The 23859-nt window shown below is 47.1% G+C and overlaps 1 protein-coding gene across 8 annotated transcripts in view; it reads left to right on the top strand.

The window, feature by feature from the left end:
* The window catches only part of LOC141080387 (uncharacterized), a 382167-nt gene that overhangs the window by 77342 nt on the left and 280966 nt on the right, over positions 1–23859 (top strand). The gene's annotated exons all lie outside the window — the stretch shown is intronic.

Here is a 23859-nt window from a genome sequence, read left to right as displayed (position 1 = left end):
GGGGCCCCTGTGGTGTCCCTTTAACTAGGGGAAACCCTGTCTCACCCTCAACTCAGGGTTTTTGCTGATGGTGCAAATGCCTGAGCCTCCAACCTTTCCTTATCTCCTGCTCAGCCCTAAGCTTAACCCTCCACCCAGTGAGGAGACAAACCACCAAAGCCCCACACAATAATGACAGACAGGGAGAACTTAAACTGCACCGCGCCGCATACACACAGGACTATACAGTAATGTGAACAGGGCACAACAAAACACAAATATGGGAAGGTGAGAAGGTAACAACGGATCATACGACACCAGATATGAATCTCTCTCCAGCACCTCCACTCCAGACCGGAACCACTTGGTATGAAACACAAGATATAATCGGCGACGCCCATAGGCCAGCACGACTATTTAAAGACCGTGGGCGTGACCAAACATCCAACCTGATCTCCAGCTAGATTAACCCCCGATAGCCTGAGAAAATCAAGCCGGCGCCACTGAGGCTATAGTGGACGGAGGTGAAACTACCTCTGCCTGCCGGACGCTGTGGTGTGAATAGCGTCCGACATGACAAGTGGACGGAGGTGAAACTACCTCTGCCTGCCGGACGCTGTGGTGTAAATAGCGTCTGACATGACAGTACCCTGTCTTCTACGAGGGACCCCAGGGCCCTCAAGACTCATAAGACCCGGCTTGTCCGGATGACGACGGTGAAAAGAACTGACTAGCCGATCCGCATGTATGTCCGAGGCTGGTACCCAAGACCTCTCCTCCGGACCATACCCCCGCCAGTGTGCCAAATACTGAAGAGTACGGCGCACTACTCGAGAGTCCACTACCTTGGAGACCTCAAACTCTAAATCGCCATCCACCATGACCGGAGGTGGCATCGGCGTCGTGTCCGCCATCCACCTTTTTCAATAAAGCCCTGTGAAACACGTTGTGTATCTTGTATACTGCAGGAAGTTCCAACCGATAAGCAACTGGGTTAATGATGGCAGCAATCTTAAAAGGCCCAATAAACCTTGGACCCAATTTTAAAGATGGAATTTTGAGTTTTATGTTTTTAGTCGCTAACCACACCCATTCACACACACACAGGTCCAGACCTGGCACGCGTCTACTGTCAGCCACCCGTTTGTACCTCGCACTCATGCTCAACAATCGCTGTTTCACCCTCCTCCAGACCCATGATAATTGAGCTCCTAGCTGGTCCTCCTCCGGGATGCCCCCCAAGTCACCCTGACGTAAGGTACAAAATTGAGGATGTTGACTGTAAACACAAAAGAACGGAGACTCTCCCGATGACTCTTGGCGGTGATTATTTAACGCGAACTCGGCCAGAGGAAGGAAAGTAGACCACTCCTCTTGGTTGTCGGACACAAAGCATCGTAAATACTGCTCCAGATTTTGGTTCATGCACTCAGTTTGACCATTTGACTGTGGATGAAACGCCGATGAATGTGACAACTTGATCCCCAAACGTGAGCAAAAAGCTTTCCAAAACCTCGCAACAAATTGAGTTTCCCTATCAAATACTATGTCCGACGGAACTCCGTGGAGTTTGACCACCTCCTGCACAAACACCTGAGCCAATGTCTTTGCATTGGGCAAGGAAGGCAATGACACAAAATGCGCCATCTTTGAAAATCGGTCAACCACCACCAGGATGACCATGTTCCCCGCCGATGCTGGCAAGTCAGTGATAAAATCCATGGAGATTTCTGTCCATGGCCTATTAGGTACCCCCAGAGGCTGTAGCGTGCCAGCAGGACGGGCTCGGGGCGACTTGGCCCTAGCGCACGTGATGCAAGCTGCCACGTACGAGACTACGTCCTGCCGAATTTTGGGCCACCAGAAACGACGCGATACCAGCTCCAAGGTGCCCTTAACCCCTGGATGACCAGCCAGTACTGAGTCGTGGTGTTCCCTCAACACCTTAAGACGAAGATGAAGGGGTACAAATGATTTGTTGGCGGGAAGTCCTGGCGGTACCTCCTCTTGGGCCTCGGCAATCTCCGCCTCTACCTCAGTCGTGAGAGCCGAAACCACTACACCTTCCTGGAGGATGGGTACCGGCTCTTCCCGAGGTTCTCCCCCCGGAAAACACCTGGACAAGGCATCCGCCTTGGTGTTTTTAGCCCCGGGACGGTAAGTCACCAGAAAATTGAAACGTGTAAAAAACAATGCCCAGCGAGCCTGCCTAGGAGACAGACGCTTGGCCGACTCCAGATAGAGCAGGTTCTTATGGTCGGTGATGACTGTGACCTGGTGAGCCGCCCCCTCCAAGAAGTGTCGCCATTCCTCAAAAGCCAATTTGATGGCCAACAACTCCCTGTTGCCGATATCATAATTCCGTTCGGCCGGAGACAGCTTCTTGGAGAAGTAGGCGCATGGATGCATATCGCTCAAAGATGAGCCCTGTGACAGTACTGCCCCCACTCCCACCTCAGACGCATCAACCTCCACCACAAAAGGTTTAGACACATCCGGTTGCACCAGAATGGGGGCTGAAGCAAAACTGTTCTTCAGACGCTCAAATGCACGTATCGCCACCTCAGACCAGCTAGCCAGATCGGTACCTTTTTTTGTCATGTCCGTGAGCGGTTTGGCTATAGTAGAAAAGTGTTTTATAAATTTCCTATAATAATTAGCAAACCCAAGGAACCGCTGGAGCGCTTTCAGATTATCAGGCCTTTCCCATTGCAGCACCGCTTGCACCTTCGCGGTGTCCATTTTAATCCCTGCGGCGGACACAATATATCCCAAAAAAGGCAACTCCTGAACAAAAAATAAGCATTTTTCCAGCTTAGCATAGAGCTTATTCTCACGGAGCAACTGTAACACCTGCCTGACATGCTCTAAATGAGTGTCCCGGTCGCTCGAATAAATGAGGATATCATCCAGGTATACAATCACAAATTTCCCCAGGACATGAGCAAATACATCATTAATAAAATGTTGGAAAACAGCAGGCGCGGTTGTCAACCCAAATGGCATAACCAGACTCTCAAAATGACCCTCAGGAGTGTTAAACGCCATCTTCCACTCATCCCCCTGACGGACCCTTATGAGGTTATACGCCCCCTGAGGTCAAGCTTGGAAAACCACTTTGCCCCCGCCACCTGGTTGAACAAATCAGGGATCAAAGGCATCGGGTATGGATCACGGATCGTAATCTGGTTTAACTCCCGGAAATCCAGACACGGGCGTAACCCCCCATCTTTCTTCTTAATGAAGAAAAACCCCGCTGCTACAGGCGAGGACGAAGGCCGGATGTGTCCTTTGCTCAGACTCTCCGCGATGTAGTCTTTCAGAGCATGTCTCTCTGGACTAGAAATATTAAACATCCTGTCCTTAGGTAATTTGGCCCCGGGTTTTAACCTAATCACACAGTCATAGGCTCAATGTGGAGGCAGTTCTGAGCAACCCCTCTCAGAGAATACATCCGCGAAACCCTGCAAAGCCTCCGGAAGGCTGGGCGTCACGGCGGACACACATGTGGCCAAGCAATTGTCCTGGCAGAAACCACTCCATTGGACTATGTCCTGAGTTTTCCAATCAATCACCGGGTTGTGCCTGGACAACCATGGAAAACCCAGGACCATTTGTGCTGGGAGATTACGGAGGACCCTACGTGTAACCCACTCAGAATGTAGGACCCCAATGTGGAGTTTCACCTCAGCCACAAACTCCGTAATCTCCCCTTGTGGGAGGGGAGCGGCATTAATGGTAACCACCTGAATAGGATGAGGGAGTTTTTCGATTTTAAACCCAGCAGTGCGTGCAAACTCCCCTCTATAAGATTGGTGGCGGAACCGCTATCCACAAACACTGATATAGGTAGCTCTCTGCCTGCGATAATAACCTTGGCAGGGAGCATACATTGAGATACCATCATGGAGGATATGCATACGCTCAGTTGGGCCTCCTCCATACCCACTGAGCTTAACAGTTTTCCTCCGGTGTGACCTTCTTCGGTAGCACAGAACAAGCGTTAACATAATGACTTCTTTTACCACAGTAAAAACATGCTCCGGGCTTCCTGAACCCAGGAACGCGACGCTTTACCTGTGACACCCCCGCAATTTGCATAGGTTCAGTGGGCTCACCTGCAGCAACCACACTTGCACCTCTGCTTTCCCCCAGGGTAGCGTCTCCTGTGCCCCCTGACGCAAACGGCGATCGATACGTATAACCAAGCTCATGGCAGACTCTAACGATGCAGGAGTCTCATACATCAGGAGGGCCTGTTTAACTCTTCCTGAAACCCCATGAATAAACTGACTCCGCAGCGCTGGGTCGTTCCACTGTGTGTCTACTGCCCAACGGTGAAATTCTGAGCAATAGTCTTCCGTCATACGTTCCCCCTGACGGAGGGCGCGGATTTTAGATTCCGCTAGAGCCAATCTGTCAGGATCATCATAAATGAGCCCGAGTGCAGAAAAAACATTATCGACAGAATGAAATGTAGCAGAGTCAGCTGGTAAGGAAAATGCCCATGCTTGGGGGTCCCCACTCAGTAATGATAACACCAGACCCACCTGCTGAGCCTCATTACCTGAGGAGACCGGGCGCATGCGGAAGTATAACTTGCAGGCCTCCCGAAATATGACAAATTTGCTGCGTTCCCCTGAGAATCGTTCTGGCAGCGGGATCTTCGGCTCTGCACCGATACCTGCAGATGCCGTTTGCACCTTCGCTACTACCAGGCCTTGCTGCTGAACTGCCCCTTTCAACTCGGAGACCTGTAAGGACAGCGCCACCAACTGGCGGGTTATGGAATCCATGGGATCCATGGACTCCTGAAAAATGTAGGCCGATTATAATGTCACGCGGGGCTTAGGTCAACTAAGACAGAAATACCCGGGGCCCCTGTGGTGTCCCTTTAACTAGGGGAAACCCTGTCTGACCCTCAACTCAGGGTTTTTGCTGATGGTGCAAATGCCTGAGCCTCCAACCTTTCCTTATCTCCTGCTCAGCCCTAAGCTTAACCCTCCACCCAGTGAGGAGACAAACCACCAAAGCCCCACACAATAATGACAGACAGGGAGAACTTAAACTGCACCGCGCCGCATACACACAGGGCTATACAGTAATGTGAACAGGGCACAACAAAACACAAATATGGGAAGGCGAGAAGGTAACAACGGATCATACGACACCAGATATGAATCTCTCTCTCTCCAACACCTCCACTCCAGACCGGAACCACTTGGTATGAAACACAAGCTATAATCGGCGACGCCCATAGGCCAGAACAACTATTTAAAGACCGTGGGCGTGACCAAACATCCAACCTGATCTCCAGCTAGATCAACCCCCGATAGCCTGAGAAAATCAAGCCGGCGCCACTGAGGCTATAGTGGACGGAGGTGGAACTACCTCTGCCTGCCGGACGCTGTGGTGTGAATAGCATCCGACATGACAAGTGGACGGAGGTGAAACTACCTCTGCCTGCCGGACGCTGTGGTGTAAATAGCGTCCGACATGACAGTGACCTGCCACCTAATGAGAAGGATAACGACTGGATCTCTGGAGTATCAGACTGGATATTAGACAGCCGACGCCCTATCCTGCTGCTGGTGATTCAGTCTGCTTCTCAGCTCTCTTCCAGTCTTCTTAAGTTAAGTTTGTTTTTTGCTAATGTTCACACTTGTGCTTGTTGGTCAATTCAGTTTCTTATAGAATCATAGAATCGTAGAGTTGGAAGGGACCTCCTGGGCCATCTGGTCCAACCCCCTGCTCAAAGCAGGATTCGCTAAATCATCCCAGTAAGATGTCTGTCCAGCCTCTGTTTGAAGACTTCCATTTAAACTAGAACTCACCACTTCTCGTGGCAGCTTGTTCCACTCATTGATCACTCTAACTGTCAAAAAGTTTTTTCTAATATCTAATCTGTGTCTCCTCCCATTCAGTTTCATCCCATTGCTTCTAGTCTTTCCTTGTGCAAATGAGAATAAAATTGATCCTTCTACAATGTGACAGCCCTTGAGATATTTGTAGACAGCTATTAAGTCGCCTCTCAGTCTTCTCTTTTGCAAACTAAACAATCCCAAATCCTGCAACCTTTCCTCATAAGACAGGGTTTGCAGACCGGTCACCATTCTGGTTGCTCTTTTCTGAACTTGCTCCAGTTTGTTGATGTCTTTTTTAAAATGTGGTGCCCACAATATTCCAGATGAGGTCTGGCCAAAGAGGAGTAGAGGGAAATAATGACTTCACGTGATCTAGACTGTATGCTTCTGTTAATACATCCTAGAATTGCATTTGCCTTTTTTGCTGCTGCATCACACTGTTGATTCATATTCAGTCTGTGATCTATTAGTATACCCAAGTCTTTTTCACATGTGCTGTTGCTTAGCATAGTGACCAACCTCTCTGGTTTTCTGGGACTTAGTTTCTTGTGTGGTCAGCTTGCCCCTGCTGGGGCTATGCTGAACTTCCACTCCTATTTATCTGTATTTGCCAATTTGCCTTTTTGTCCCTTATTAGATTGGCCTCTTTTTGCTCTGTTTCAGAATATTTCAGAATGCTGATATAGTGGGAGAAGTCTAGTGACTTCAGGGTTAATTTTGCTATCAGACATGTTGGACATTATTTTTGGTAGGGTTTTTTGGCAGATTGCAGACAGTGGCTTTTCTTTCCTGTCCTTTCTAGTTAGTCGGGCCCCATCGCTTGCTCAGCCTATTTTCCTGCCTGTGTATGTGTTTTCATCTTGCTTCACCGTTAATACATGTGTGGGGGCTGTCTTTTCCTTTGGGGTCTGCTCTGGGGCAGTTAGTTTTCCCTTTTCTTGCTTTAGGTTTATGTAGTCCTCCGGCGGTGACAAGGCGTCTAGGAACAATGTAGGAACACTCCACTGCTACTGTTAGTTGTGTGGTTAAGATCAGGGATCTGCAATCTGCATAGTGACCAACCTCTCTGGTTTTCTGGGACTTAGCTTTTTGTTGTTCCTCCTCGGTGACCCATTCATAGCACAAAAGATTCCGATTGGAGTCTCTAAAGACCACCACCCCACTGATACACCGGAATGCGGCTATGTGCACAATAGATCTAAAAAGTGCATACTATCACGTTCCCATCCACCCTCACTCTCAGAAGTTCCTGTGCTTTGCACTAAAAAAGGAAGCATTTACTACCACTGTCAGTTTCAGGCTCTTCCCTTCGGCTTGGCTTCAGCACCTCGAGTATTTACGAAGCTTGTCGCCGAGATGGTGGCATACTTGAGGCAGAACGACATAATCATCGCGCCATACCTAGATGACTTCCTGGTAATATCCCAGTCAACGGCGGAGTTAAAGCAACAACTAGTCTCGGTGATAACCACGCTCGAAAGCCTAGGTTGCATCTTGAACAAGGAGAATTTGGACCTGCAGCCCAGTACCCAGAAGAAATTCCTGGGAGTCATGTTGGATTCCAGGAGAAGAATTTCGTTTCTACCAGAGGAGAAAAAGAAACCCATCAGGGACAAGGTTCGTCAGCTATGGCGGGATCAGAAATCCATAAGGACTGCTATGAAGATCCTGGGTACCCTGACCGCATGTATACCCTGTGTAATGTGGTGCCAGGCCCACACAAGAGGCCTACAAAGATCCTAACAAAGGCCTACAAGAGATCCTAACAAAATGGGACAGACGGCAGTCCTCTCTGGACAAGAAGATTCGGCTGTCCCCAGCATTGAAAGCATCGCTAAAATGGTGTATCAGGCACAGGACTATCAGCCAGGGGGTGCCTTGGATCCTATCACCATCCGTAACGATCATCACGGATGCCAGCAGAGACGGATGGGGAGCCTATCTGGAAGGAAAGTACCTGCAGGGAACACTTCCCGGAAACATCAGCACGCAGTCCTCAAATTACAGAGAGCTACGAGCAGTGTGGGAGACATTAAAACGAAGCAGCTCAGAGCTACGGGATCAACACATAAAGATCATGTCAGACAACATGACTACAGTAGCCTTCCTAAGGCATCAGGGGGGCCCAAGACACAGGAAACTGCAGGACCTAGCAGCCCGCATCCTCACCTGGGCAGAAAACAATGTTCGCTCCTTGTCAGCAGTACACCTAGAAGGCTCCCAGAACAGCATAGCCGATTATCTGAGCAGACAGGAAGTCCGAGCCACCGAGTGGGAATTGAAGGAAGAGATCTTCAGAGATCTGTGCCATCGGTGCTATATATCGGAAAATTTGGAAGAAGTTCTGCTCAGAAGGTGGTAGTACCCCCATAGACCCGTCTCGCCCAAATTTCCCTCAGATCCTTGACTTCCTGCAGGCAGGATTTAATAAGGGCCTAACTCCAAGCACATTAAAAGTCCAGATAGCAGCTCTAAGTTCTTTCTTTAAATTCTCCTTGGCCTCTCATCCATGGATAGCGTGGTTTACAAAGGCCATCCAGAGATTGAGACCCACGTTAAGGAAAACTGTTCCCCCGTGGGACCAAAATCTGGTACTTAACACCCTATGCAGGCCTCCTTACGAGCCAATATCCGAGATAGACATCACAAGGCTCACACAAAAAAAATCTTTCTGGTAGCCATCACCTCAGCCAAACGGCTGGGCGAAATCCGGGCCCTGTCAGTCCAGAACCCCTACATACAGATCTTCGAGGACCACATAATACTAAAACTGAACGCAGGTTTCCTCCCTAAGGTGGTATCTCCCCAGAATTTAAACCAGGAGATAGTCCTACCCTCATTCTGCACATTTCCCAAAAACGATAAAGAAAAACCCTTTCACTCATTGGACGTCAGACAAGCAGTCACACGCTACTTAGAGGTCACGCAAAAGTGGCAACAGGACACAAAATTGTTTGTCCAGTACGGGGGTAAAAATAGGGGTAGAGGCGCATCTACACACACCCTAGCAAGATGGATAACATCAGTTATCGCCTCAGCGTACGAAACCAAGGGTTTACCTATAACAGAGGGGCTTAGAGCCCATTCCACCAGGGCAGTGGCAACATCATGGGCAGAGAGGGCGGGAGCCTCAGTAGAGCAGATATGCAGGGCCGCCACCTGATCTACACTAAACATTTTCTGTAGACATTACAAATTGGACTCGTTAACAGCCAGCCAGATGACCTTTGGTCGTATGGTGCTGCAAGCTGTAGTCTCACCCTAAGCGAATTCCTACTTTGGTATTCCCCATCGTGCTGTCAGGATAGGACTTCCTGGAAAACGGAGATTAGACCTACCGGTAATGTTATTTCCAAGAGTCCATCCTGACAGCACTGGTAGTTCCCTCCCGATGATTTGTATTTGTGTTACTATGCTTGTACTAAATCTCAATAAATATTAATTGCATCCATACTGGTGTGGTACTTGGAAAAAATCACTGGAGTGTGGATGTGGGAGGGGACCTTTAACCTCTCGTGCATTTCCTGTCCCTGTAAGGATGAAAGGACAGCCCCATCGTGCTGTCAGGATGGACTCCTGGAAATAACATTACCGGTAGGTCTATTCTCCATTTTTTCTAAGGTTTTATGGACCGATGAAATGAGAGTGACTCTTGATGGGCCAGATGGATGGGCCCGAGGCTGGATCAGTAAAAGGCAGAGAGCTCCACTCCAACTCAGATGCCATCAAGGTGGAGGTGGGGTACTGGTGTGGGCTGGTATCATCAAAGATCAACTTGTGGGACCTTTTCAGGTTGAGGATGAAGTGAAGCTCAACTCCCAGACCTACTGCCAGTTTCTGGAAGACATCTTCAAGCAGTGGTACAGGAATAAGTCGGTATCGTTCAAGAAAAACATGATTTTCATGCAGGACAATGTTCCATCACATGCATCCAAATACTCCACAGCGTGGCTGGCCAGTAAAGGTCTAAAAGAAGAAAAAATAATGACATGGCCCCCTTGTTCACCTGATCTGAACCCATAGAGAACCTGTGGTCCCTCATAAAATCTGAGATCTACAGGGAGGGAAAACAGTACACCTCTTGGAACAGTGTCTGGGAGGCTGTGGTGGCTGCTGCTGCACGCAATGTTGATCGTAAACAGATCAAGCAACTGACAGAATAGAACGATGGAAGACTTTTGAGTGTCATCATAAAGAAAGGTGGCTATATTAGTCTCTAATTTTTTTTTGGTTTTTGAATGTCAGAAATGTTTATTTCTAAATTTTGTGCTGTTATATTGGTTTACCTAGTGAAAATAAGCAAGTGACATGGGTATATATTTGTTTTTTATTAAGTTGCCTAATAAATCTGCACAGTAATAGTAACCTGCACAAACAGATATCCTCCTAAGATAGCCAAATCTAAAAAAAAACCCATTCCAACTTTCAAAAATATTAACCTTTGATATTTATGAGTCTTTTGGGTTGATTGAGAACATAGTTGTTGTTCAATAATAAAAATAATCCTCTCAAATACAACTTGCCTAATAATTCTGCACACAGTGTAAGGTTCTAAAGTTGGGTTCTGCAACTGAAACAATAGTAGAAAGCACTCAACTCTATCTTTCAAATTGCAAAAGTTTAGTTGTTCTGTTTATCATTAGGCAATCAAAAAACATGGTGTTGCTATAAAAAAAAATGATATTTCTGAGGCTGAGGCCTTGAATTCCAGATGCTAATCATAATGCAAAAGACAAGAGCAGTTAGAAGTGTGACTGGCCTCACACTGTGATTTTCAAAGGACTCACAAGATATTCAAAAGGAAAGTTATACTCATCCTCACGTATCCCCCCACAACTCATTTTCTGATGTAAACCTGGCCACTGATGATCTCTGCTTCCTTGTCCCACTTCGACACACTGGAAATATCTCAGCCAAGGGCTGGTTCAAGTCAGTTTACACTGCAACTAGTGACTTACTGTTGACATTTCCTGCCTTTTATGATGGAACCAAGAAGTAGAGACCAACAGGGACTAGGGAAGTATCAGAACAGGCACTGTATGGTATCAGTGAGGGAAAATATTGCTTCTTTAGGGTTTGCTCACACTACTGTATAACATGGCCAAGTGCTGTCCGATGTTTTAGCACTCGGACCAATGTTATACTACAGGCTAATGCTGATCTATGATTATTTTATCATGCCAATTCGGCATGAGAAAACGATTGCATCATGTTGTTAGTTCCTCCGATGGTCGGCTCTCGCTCACCCATACAAGTGCATGTGATACATTGGACAGCGCTCGTATGACATTGTAAGGTGTCTCAGAAAAACACCCCAGTATGGCTTTCTACTTCTGTAGCTAACTGCAGTGAACTTGCTTGTCGATTTCCTTCAACCCTTCTCATCATGAGGTGTTAACTTCCGTGGCCAGCCTGGACATCTCAGTGAGATGGTTGCAGTTCCATTTTATGTCTGATAAGTAAAGCCATGCTGATCTTCTTGTAGCCTTCACCTTTTTAGTGTAAAGAAATGTTTTTCTTTTCCAAGTTTTATGACATTTCTCTTCCATGTGGTGCCATTGCTGACAGCATGAATGGTGAGGGGTTTTCTTTATTTCACAACCTTTCACAAGCAACTGTCTACTGCTTAATGAATAATTAGACTTACCTGTGGTTGAATTCTTGGTAATTAGAATATTGTAGTCTAATAACTTTGCTCCTAGGACTTTCATTGGTGTATACTCATTTGCAACATGGTCTTGAATTAATTTGTTAGGAAAATTACTTTCTTGTGTGTACATTAACAAATCTTGTTTGTAATCAATGGTCCACATTTGTGGGGATTTTTTTTAGTATGGTTGATTCTGAACTGAAACTAAAGGTTTTCTGACTAATCTGTTGGAGTCTACTCATTTATGCTAAATACTATATACAAGATTGCTGGCAAATTTTGCCAAAATCATCCAACATCTTGACTGTTTCTCAATCCATACTTATATGCAACTTCTAAAGTAAAGTCTATTCCAACACTAATACTTGATGTCAGTATAGGATGATCTCATCAGAACATTGTTATAAAAATACACATAAGAAAAGGCTGTTCTTCTATTTTATTATTACAAATTGTGTTTCACACAAGAATTTAGATTCTGATAAAATTTTAAGGAACGTTACTCAGGTTTACAGTATGTAATTAAGATTAAGAATATGTAATTATTGCTTTCCATTAAACAGTGTATAGCAGCATAAGATGGTATTAGTAAAGCTATACATTATCTGAAAAATACACTCACTATTTTACTGTGTAATTATTGTTAATAAACTATTTATTTCTGATACATTAGTACTAGTGTTGAACAAAAAGATTCCCACTATCCTGGTCCTGCATCCAGTCCCTTCCTCTGTCGTAACTGGACCACTGCAGCAGTTCAGCTGGAATCCAGAGCCTCACATTCTGCGGTCTCCCATTGTCTTTCGACCTTAGAGGAGATTGCTCAGCAATCCCGGCTTCCCAGACGCTCTGCCCAGACCTGCTCTGTAGGGCTGGCTATTGCTGCCACCTTTGGGTCAGCAATGGCAATGCAGGCTGCTCAGCAGCAAATCGCTCCAGAGGCTAAGTCCTTCTGTTGCTCCACTGAGCATGCTCACGAGACGACCTCCAATTGAAGATCGGGAGCCACATGTCCAGGTCCTTCTCCAGATCTGATGGATGCATGAACCTGCGAATGACTCAATAAGATCCCCACCCTCTGATATTACGAGTGTGTATAGGGACTTAGCTATAGAGTCAGCGCCAGCCAGTGGCAAGCTACAAGCCACTACAGCATCCTCCACAGTGCTAGCGTCCGACAGTGCACCTGCTTCCAGGCATTGTCGGCTAGTGGCAGTGTCTGTCGCTGCGCTGCAGTCTGCAGCTCCTCTTGGCGTCCGCCGTTGCGACGCCGCATGCACGGTAGGTCTAGATGGATGCAGACCCTCTGCCTAGGGCCCAGCTCCTGCGACCATATACCGTGCGTGCACTTCTCTGAGACCTGTGACGCTAACAGGCTCAGCCTTTTTGTGATTTTCACTTAAGGCAACTCTGTGAGTAAACAGAGATCGCTCAGCGCACCTGGGTGACGTTCAACCCACGTGCATAATACCGCCATATTGTACGTCCGCCATTAGCTATCAACAGTGTTAACACCTTCTGCACGGTGGACCCCGGGCGGCGAACGCACTTTGTTATTTTATATTTAGTGCATTCCGCTGTCCCTAACAAGACTATGGTACACTAGATGAGGTCCAAACAACAAAGGGTTAATTTATTTACCGTTAAGGAATGCAGTGTTTAGGAAAATGCAGAAACGGGTATGCAATGAAAATAGACAATTTACAAGGATAATATTCTCTAGCTGGGCCGTCAAACAGCACGGAGCACCAACTATAAGAGCTCAGAGTATTTATCCAACTGGCAAGACAACACAGTAAAGTAATGTATGATGCTACACTAACTATAACCCATCTGGCCTCTGCTACACCGGCCACACGGCTACCGTGGTCTGTCTATTGCAGCCTATCCTAAACCCTAGCATGTGCACAGAAGAGGTTAACACTCACAATAGCGTTGGTATATCAGTCTAATCACAGTGGCCCCTGCAGCTTTGCAAGATGGTGCGCACTTCTTCCTGGAAGCTCTGTGCAACGTGGTCTTTTCCTTGTGTTTAAGGAGAAAAAGAGAGCTACTAGGTAGTGAGTATAAAAAAGAGTATCATTTTATTAAATGAATAATCAGGACTTACAACATTTTAACATATAAAAATGAGCAAAATGAGACTGTAGCAGGATAACCCAGGGGCGACACAATGGGGGCACCAATGCCCATATACACATAAATACCATCAAAAAGGTTAATAACAAGCGTATAACCAGGTAACAGGTGTATATACAATGGGGGATCTCAAAAAATAAACGGTCTGAGTATATGAGACAGCAAACAGGTCAACATAAGGTGAATAGCAATATGCATGTGCAAAGCTATAATGGACTTCCTGCGCTAAGCAAATCTCATGAAAACATGTGCCAAGTTGAGACCGAATGAGAGAAACTCACTACAAGATGTGTAGGGCAGCGGAAAAGACCCCAGGACCGGGTGTAAAAGCCCCAACGCACATTTCGCGTGCACAAAGCACCGCTTTCTCAAGGGGAGTATCTGCAGGAAATGTAGAAGGACCTTAAGAACACATGTGACCCGGTCAGCTGGTAATCGCTGGGCCAATAGTAGCGGTGAAGTCGGAGCATGCGCACTGCGCGACGGGACCCGGCAAGAGCAGGAAGACGTCAAGTCCCCAAGCGCACGCGCAGAGGGAGAGGGGAGTTCCCAATGAGCGCGCGAGGGACATGAAAGACGCCTGCCGCATCCCCGGGACCCGAGCGCACGCGCACACAGCGCTACTATGCCACCAGCACAGTAATGGGGATATCCATGACTGCGGTAACCAGAGCAATTAACCCTGTCAGGGTGTCGCAAAGGCAACATATATAATCAATAATGAAGTTTGACACTAGCACACAGATGACAAAATCCATAGCAGCAATCAACTACAAGGATTTAACCCAATTACAGGGTATCACAATAACATAATATATAATCAATGATAAATATTGCACATAAGCAGATAGTACAACAGAAAGTGCAAAGTACATAGAACAGTATATATATATATATGCAAACATCGCAGTATAAGATGTACGGAGATACAAAATTGGACACACAAAAGAGATGCACAAATACAAAAATGCAAAGTTACAACATTGCAAAAAATAGGAATCAGTCATATTATAAAAAGGAATCTGCAAAGGAAGATAGCAGAACACTGGCCCAGATAATAGTAGATCCAGGGAAGACAAATGTGTCGTCAGGTCCAACTGAAGAAATAAATATAAAAGAAAAGTTATTAAAAAGGTTAAAAACAGAGATAAAAAAAAGCCCGGATACGGGGTCAAACAGGAATACTACTGGAAACAATAATGAGACATAAATAGAACCCATAACGCTCAGACAGATACATCCCGCGGGCGCCCCATCCCAGTGGTCAAAGAAATGAAGAAAAAGTGAGGGATTAATTTAGGCCTGCGGGGGTCATGGTACCCAAAGTAACTATCCACTTGGCTTCGACTTGTGCCAAAATCTTTTTATAGTCTCCGCCTCTCGCTCCAAGATGGATACAATCAATCCCTCTTACCTTAAAACTGGAGGGTTCACAGTTATGATGTTGATAGAAATGGCGCGGGATTGTTTTTACTAAAGAGGGGTCGGTCGCAGACTTGGCCGCGCAAATGTCCCACACATGCTCCCTCACTCGCATCCTCAGCTCTCTAGATGTCAGTCCAATATACATTTTTGGACGGCTACAGGTGGCATAATAAATCACATTCTCTGTATTACATGTGATCCTATGTCGAATGTCAAATTTTTTTTGCCATCAGAGGACTGGAATGTGGAGCAGCGCAGGACATTTGCGCAGGCAAGGCAACGGCCGCATTGAAAGGAGCCGAGTACAGGATCACGAGAGCCAAATGGACATTTAACAGAAGGAGCGTAGTGGCTATGTACCAGGAGGTCATTGAGATTTCTTGCCCTCCTGGCAGTCATGGACGGAGAGATACCGAGAGAGGTACCCAGAGATGGTTCAGCGCCCAATACTGACCAGTGTTTCTGGAGTACCTGCCTCATGTCATCCCAACAGTGGTTAAATGTAGAAATAAATCTAATCGGTCCAGAACCCGTGGACACAGGTCAGGATCGATTAGATCTAAGGAGACTGACGCGTGGAGTAGCCCTGGCTCGAACATAGCCCTTTTTTATGCATCTGTTGGAATAACCACGGGCCCGAAAACGAGATGCCAGGTCGGAGGCCTGTGTCTCGAACCAGCCAGTTTCCTACTCCACACTGATGAGGAGCAATACCCCGAAACAGCTGTATGTGGATGGATACCATGTTTTGGCATAGGTGGTTTCCTTCATTGGAGACTGCCCTTCCCGTGGTTGTTCCTTCCCGGGCAAAGACCTGGCTGGTCATTGCTTGCGTTGAGAAACACGTGATGGTGTCTCCGTGGCTTCTGTTTTGCATGTTTTACATATTTCCCATAAGGGATGGGGGCAGTGCTCTAGAATCACTGCGTTGAGAAACACGTGATGGTGTCTCCGCAGTGTCGGATGTTGATCTCCATGAGTTCATTCATCCTCCTCTTCATAGTCTTTTTACTAGGCATTGCTCCTACCAGCCAGTTTCCTACTCCACACTGATGAGGGGCAATACCCCGAAACAGCTGTATGTGGATGGATACCATGTTTTGGCATAGGTGGTTTCCTTCATTGGAGACTGCCCTTCCCGTGGTTGTTCCTTCCCGGGCAAAGACCTGGCTGGTCATTGCTTGCGTTGAGAAACACGTGATGGTGTCTCCGTGGCTTCTGTTTTGCATGTGTCTCGAACCTGGCATCGAATGAACAGATTCGCCTCATCCTCAGGAATTGACCGACTGGGACGGCCCTGATGGTAGAAGGATTGTGAGCAGAGGACGTATGAATCAGAGCATTAACCGAAGTCGGTTTACGATAAACATCGGTTTGTATTTGGCCGCGATGATCGACATCTAATGTGATATCAAGGAAATTAATCCGCTTATGGTCGTAGTTATATGTAAGACAGATATTATATGTATTCTGATTCAGCGTGCCCAAAAAATCGTCGAGCTGCTGCACTGTCCCGTCCCACATAAACAAAATATCATCAATGTACCGATGCCAGCACAGCACATGGGATGCGGCCGGCACTCCCCCATCGCCAAAGATGGATCTTTCCCAGTAGCCAAGGAAGAGGATGGCATACGAAGGCGCCCAGTCCGCACCCATGGCTGTGCTACGCATCTGCATGTAAAATTGGTCTTTAAAAACAAAAAAATTGTCGGTGAGGACAAAGTGCAGCAGCCCAAGGATAAACTCACACAGAGGGCCATCCAGGTCGGACGTCCCGAGGAAGAAGCGAGCCGCATCCAGCCCAAATGAGTGGTCGATGCAAGTATATAGGCTCTCCATGTCAGCAGTAACTAGAATGGTATTGGGGTCCACAAAGATGCCATCGACCCTGGCCAAGACGTCAGTGGTGTTGCGTATAAAGGTAAAGATTCAACAAGAGGTTTTAAGTAAAAGTCAATAAATTGGCAGAGCCGATCACAGAGTCCGTCAATACCAGATACTATGGGACGTCCTGGAGGGTCGAGGGCATCTTTGTGGACCTTAGGTAAGAGATAGAAAGTCAGGACCCTAGGACACCTCACAAACAATCCATCAAAGATTTGTTTCGTGATGACATTATCATTCAAAGCATCAGTAAGAATGCACTGAAGGCCGAGAGAGAAGGAGTCCAGAGGACTGGAGGGTAAACGGGTGTAAGTATTAGTATCTTTCAATTGGCGAAAGGCCTCTCACTCATATTTTGTGTGAGGCCAGACCACGATGTTTCCCCCTTTATCAACCGGCTTAAATACGACATCAGGTAATGATCGTCATTGAGTAATCGTGGCTCGTTCTGCACGAGTCAAATTATCACGGTGTCACCAGGTAGAAAGCTTCTTGAAATCCTCACTGACAAGTCTAGTGAAGATGTCAATAGCAGGACTTAAAGACAAGGGGGGAAACTTTGTGGATCTGGGAAGAATAAAAGATGGAAACCTACTTGAATCATGAGAGGCCTGTTCACCAAGAAGATCCTCAAGGTTCTGGAGAGCCTCTCTCTCGACCTCACTCATGGGTCCACGTGATGTCTTTTTGTTGTGGAGTGTCCTGAGGAGCAACTTACGGGAGAAGAGATGCAAAGCCTTCAGAGCTGTGAAGAAATGAAAAGAGTTGGTAGGGGAAAAGGAGAGGCCTTTGGAGTGGACCCTCAGCTGTATGTCACTGAGAACATGGTTAGATAGATTAAGTACCTGTACGCCCCCCTGTGAATGTGCAGGAGTGGGCATATTGGACTTAGTTTTAGTAGTCTGTCTCGTGACCACACGTATAGATGTACCTCCCACTCCATTAATTCCACCAGAAGAAGGATTTTTTGAAGGCTTTTTAGGGGGGTTTGCTGTAGGCACATTATCCTCCCCGGACATATTGGATCTTCTAGAAGATGACCTCGATCTTGAAAATGAAGAACCACGATATTTTGATCGTGATCGGTCAGGCATGTTCCGCCATCTATAAACTCGAAAATTGTTTTTATCCTCAACATCTCTTTTAAACTTCTTGGCTTTGGTAGACTGCATCTCCTGTGCCCATTTTTCTAAAAGGGTGTCCATTTCTTGGTTGAATTTTTTTAAATCATCACTATTCATATCATTGCGGAGTTTGATCTGCAATGCCTCAATTTCTAGCTCCAAAGATGTAAGAGATTTTTGATTCATCTCTATAAGGAGTTCCATGAACCTACTAGAGCACGTATTGGCCAATGTTTCCCAACTGTTTTTAAAATCCTCATCTAAGATGGGGAATGAGGGGAAAACCTGAATTCTCAGACCCCTAGGAATGAGGCCCCTATAGATGTATCTGTCTAAAAAAGCGTGGTTCCACCATATGCGGGTGCGTCTCCTCAACAATTCCTTGAATTGGTTCATTAATTCCTGTAGATCCCTGTTAGATCCCCCAGCGCACCCAGCCGAAGTATCCTGCAATGAGTCATCGATTAAATCACGCCACGTCTGGTCACGTGCGCAAAAGTCCATATTATGGCCAAGGATTACTGTGAAAAACACAGAAAGAGTTAGTAAAAGCAAAAAACCTTGGTGGAAAGAGAAACACCACACAGAAAAGCAACCCCTCCCCTCTCCAGTCTGGCAGAAGAAACCAAACAGTCTTTACAGCAGGGAAGCACAGAATGTCCCACTGCTCTAACCAAGGGGGTTCTGGCTCTTAAAGTGGCAGTTTGTATCTACGGTCCATAGCAACACCACCCTTTTAAATGCCTCCCTACTTAAAGATGGTCGTTCTCGACCATCACAGCATTAAGGTTGCAGTGGGATAGAGCCACTTGCAATGCGGAACAGCACCTATAGGGTAGAAAACACAAGCTGAGAAACAGACAGAGAGCACTGTTCTATGTATCAGGCTCTGTTCTATGTATCAGGCTGGTGGAACCCCTGCAGTGGAGCTCTGGGACCTCCAGATGTCTTGACTATCTTCCAGAGGAATACTTGCTGCAGGAGTTGTAGTAGGCTCTTGTCTGGACTCATCGTCACGTGGCGGCAGTGGTGCCTCCGGAAGATTACTATCTCTGTCCGGCTGAGGGCACCCACTGGTGTTTCCGCCGTCACTCGTGACAGGCCGTCGGCATTTACATTTTCAGTGGCAGAGCGATAACAGATGGTAAAGTCAAACTTGGCCAGGCGAGCTACCCACCGCTGTTCCAAGGCCCCCAATTTAGCATTCTTAAGGTGGGCCGGGGAGTTATTGTCCGTTCGAACTTGAATCTTGGTCCCTGCCAGGAAGCCCGCAAACTTCACTGTCATGGCACACACCAGGGCCAGGAGCTCTAACCGGAAAGAGCTGTAATTGTAGGGGTTTCTTTCGCTGTCGTGCAGGGACCTGCTAGCATACCCGATGTCTATCTGATATCCATCCTGTATTTGAGAAAGTACTGCACCGAGTCCATGAAGGCTACCGTCTGTGTACAACAGGAACAGTTGATCAAAATCTGCTTAAGCCAAAATCGGGGCTGAAGTAAGAGCATTCTTTATAGCCTGGAAGGCCTCATCTCGCCTCTGGTCCCAAGGGATGCACTGGGTCTTCGACACTCCGACGGTCCCCCTCAGCAACTCATTTAGGGGAGCCGCCACCATTGCGAAATCTTTGACAAACCGTCGGTAGTACCCGGCGAGCCCAAGGAAGGCCTGGAGTTGCCTCACTGTTCGAGGGACTGGCCAGTTCTGGATAGCATCCACTTTTTCCGGTGAGGGTAGAACCCTGTCTTGTGACACTATGTGGCCCATGTACTCGACCTCTCTCTTGAAGAGGTGGCATTTCTTTGGCTTCACCTTCAGATTATGAGCCCGCAGTTTTCCAAGTACCTGTCCAAGCCGGGCAAGATGGTCTTTGAACGAGGCAGAGAACACAATGATGTCATCCAGGTAGATCAAAGAAGCCTCAAAGTTTAAGTCTCTGCACTACTCCTGAATCCAGCATCTGCCTTAGTAATGTCTTTACCTCTTGATACATCTTGGGTAGGATATGCCGGTATCGTTCTCAAATTTGACGAACGTCCCCGGTTGGTATCTCGTGTGTGATCGCTTTGGTACAGCCAAAATCTTCAACGTGACGAGCGAATGCGGCCTGATTTTCCCACAGCATAGCTTCTATTGCCTGCACATGCTCAAGGCCTAGGGCCTTCACATCCACTAACATTTGATCCAGGATGACCCACCCATTCCACTCCGGGGTTGGAGTCTCTTCGGCCCTGCTGTGACTGCCAGAGTCCACCCGATACTTTCTATTGGCGATAAAGACATCTCCTTCTGACTCACCACTTTGCCCTTGTGCAAGTACACCCGGGCCAGATCTGTCCCTCGCGGCAAAGTGACCTCCCCGGGGCCCACGTTCAAAGCTCTTATGGACACGTGTCCTCGCTGGACCACCGATATCGTACGAGCTATCATGATTTCTTGGCCCGCTCCTCCGTCTACCACAGGCTGAACAATCACCTCCAGCCTGTCAAGTTTGCGATGAGTTTGGAAGGTGTAATGTACTTTCTCACTCGGGAGGCAGGATTACAGGATCTTTCCCTGGGCCATGATAACCCCTACCTTCTGATAGGACGGCACACTCTTCTGGGTCCCACAGACGCGGATCAATCGCTGAAGGGCTTCTTGAGTAGGCTTGTGTGTAGCAGCCTTCTTCCAATAACTGGGTCCCTGTTTGGTAAACATTATCTGATCGAGTTCTCGTAGGATATTCATTCCCAGTACTACAGGCACATCTTCTTTGATGGGCTCAGGGACTAGCAGAATCCCTTTCTTTCCCACTTCTTGCCCACAGATTCCAATCTTCATCCACATGACCCCTGTGACCAGGATTGGTTGCTGATTGGCAGCAAACAACTGGATCAATGTCTCCTTCTCTAGCTTGGCCAGGGCCTGAAAATGCTGTTTGAAATATGATTCTGGCATCGTTGTCACTTGTGACCCAGTATCTATCAAGCAATCCACTGGAACACCCTCAAATTCGGCACACAGGATGGGAGTCCCAGCAATCAAATGTTCATTATGATAAGGTGCGGCTTCTCTTCTTGCCTCCCTCGCAGAGTGCTGCGTTACTGCAGGGGTTGGTAGTTTAACAGTGGCTGTGACTGGCTTTGAGCATAATTCCGACAGTCTCTGGCAAGGTGCCCTTGTCCTCCACATTCCCAGCATTGGATGCCTCCTCTCCGCCGAGCCTGTATTCGTGCCTCCGATGTCTGACGGGAGGTGACCTGCACCCACCGATCCCTTATGGGTCAGGCCAAAGAGTGGTTATATGAGTACAATGGGTCAGACTGTTGTTCTCCCATTCTTTGCTCCATCCAGGTTAATTTTTCTTGCATACTGACAAGAGACCGCTGCAAGTCTTGCACTACCTGGACCAGCTCCTCCTGATGATTTGGGTCCCCTCTGGTATTGGCACCCTGGACACGCTTCACCCCAGACGAGTAGCTATCTTCCTTGCTTCGGGACACTGCTTCTGCCAGGATTTGACGGAATGAAAGAGCCGGATCTGCGTGGACCCATTCTGACAGTGCTCTCCTTAAGGATGTGTTGTGCAGTCCCAGAATGAATTGTTCCCGGAGTATCCGGTCTTTGAAGCCCATGCCACTGAGCCCATCTGTCTCTTTCCTCTGCACTTCTGCCAACACTTCTTGCAGTGCTGTCGCATACTGGGAGATCACTTCTTCTTCCCGCTGCAGTCTAGAGAAAAATTTGACACAAAAATGTCCCATGCTAGCAGTCTTGCCGTAGATCTCTTCCAAGAATTTCACTAACTCCTTCAGGGTACTACGGGTGAGTTCCAGCTGTAGACAGACATTTTTATGGGCATGTCCCTCTAAGGCAGTCAACACAATGTCCACTTCAAGGTCTGTGCTGATGTTATAAATCTTCAGGGTGCTTTGAAGTCGGGACAACCAATCAGACAGGGGGATATTAATGCCGTCAAATTTTGGAAGCACACTAAATATGGTGCCCTTAGGGAGTGTCCATGCAGAGGTTCCACTAATGCCCACAGCATCCCCACTAACGCTAGCACTCTCGATGTTGCCACCTGCTGCCTGCATCTTGGTGACAGTAACCCTGTTCGCAGCGCCACTTAAAGTGATGGCCGGGGGACCACCACAATGCAGGGAGACTACGGTACACAAGATGAGGTGCAAACAACAAAGGGTTAATTTATTTACCGGCAAGGAATGCAGCGTTTAGGAAAATGCAGAAAAAGGGGTATGCAATGAAAACAGACAATTTATAAGGGTAATATTCTCTAGCTGGGCCGTCAAACAGCACGGAGCACCGACTATAAGAGCTCAGTGTATTTCTCCAACTGGCAAGACAACACAGTAAACTAATGTATGATGCTACACTAACTATAACCTATCTGGCCTCTGCTACACCAGCCACACGGCTGCCGTGTTCTATCTATTGCAGCCTATTCTAAACCCTAGCCTGTGCACAGAAGAGGTTAACACTCACAATAGCGTTGGTATCTCAGTCCAATCCCTGGGGCCATGCAGCTTTGTTGTGTGAAAACCTCAAAAAGAGGAAAAAATCCTCCAAAAAATTCAGATACAAACCAGACAGGCCTAAATGCATCTGCACTAATACAGGGTGCAGCGGACCAAGTAAAATGGCAGCTGCACAGGTGCATAAATGCCAAATGAAACAGCCAGCCTACAATCAGGGATTGGCCGTGGGGTACACCAGTGCAGAAGAAATAATCCGCATGTGGCAGTGTTCACACAGGGAATGCAGGGCTTCTGGTTCACAACCTCTTAGTAACACCATATAGGGGGGCTGCCCAGTGCCAACTAGAATGCATCCCGTGTGAACAGAGGCGACAAGTTTGCAGAACCATTTGGGCCCAACTGCACCCTGAAAAAAATATAAAAAGTGCACAAAAAAAATATCAATATATGTAAGGTATTGGTTGATATTACGGCCTTAATACGGAAGCTGGCAAACTGTGTGAAAGTTCCTTACACTGGGCAGCACAGTTGCTCAGTGGTTAGCGCCTTGTTCTCCCCCTGTTTGCGTGGGTTTCCGCCGAGCACTCCGGTTTTCTCCCATACTCCAAAGACATACTGATAGGGAATATAGATTGTGAGCCCCACCGAGGACAGTGATGAAAATGTGTGCAAACTGTAAAGGGCTGCGGAATATGTTAGCGCTATATAAAAATAAAGATTATTATTATTATTAATCTCAAAAAGAGGAAAAAATCCTCCAAAAAATTCAGATACAAACCAGACAGGCCTAAATGCATCTGCACTAATACATGGTTCAGAGGACCCAAGTAAAATGGCAGCTGCACAGGTGCATAAATACCAAATGAAGCAGCCAGCCTACAATCATGGATTGGCCGTGTGGTACACCAGTGCAGGAGAAATAATCCGCATGTGGCAGTGTTCAGACAGGGAATGCAGGGCTTCTGGTTCACAACCTCTTAGTAACACCATATAGGGGGGACTGCCCAGTGCCAACTAGAATGCATCCTGTGTGAAAAGAGGCCACAAGATTGCAGAACCATTTGGGCCCATATGTTTTTTGTGCACTTTTTATATTTTTTTCAGGGTGCAGTTGGGCCCAAATTGTTCTGAAAACTTGTTGCCTCTGTTCACACGGGATGCATTCTAGTTGGCACTGGGCAGCCCCCCTATATGGTGTTACTAAGAGGTTGTGAACCAGAAGCCCTGCATTCCCTGTGTGAACACTGCCACATGCGGATTATTTCTTCTGCATTGGTGTACCACACGGCCAATCCCTGATTGTAGGCTGG

Source organism: Dendrobates tinctorius, unplaced genomic scaffold (assembly GCF_039654945.1).
Source record: "Dendrobates tinctorius isolate UK_male_01 unplaced genomic scaffold, ASM3965494v1 ptg000016l, whole genome shotgun sequence".
Taxonomy (NCBI): Eukaryota; Metazoa; Chordata; class Amphibia; order Anura; family Dendrobatidae; genus Dendrobates; species Dendrobates tinctorius.
Note: the sequence above shows the minus strand (reverse complement) of the source record. Positions and strands in the feature narration are given on the sequence as shown.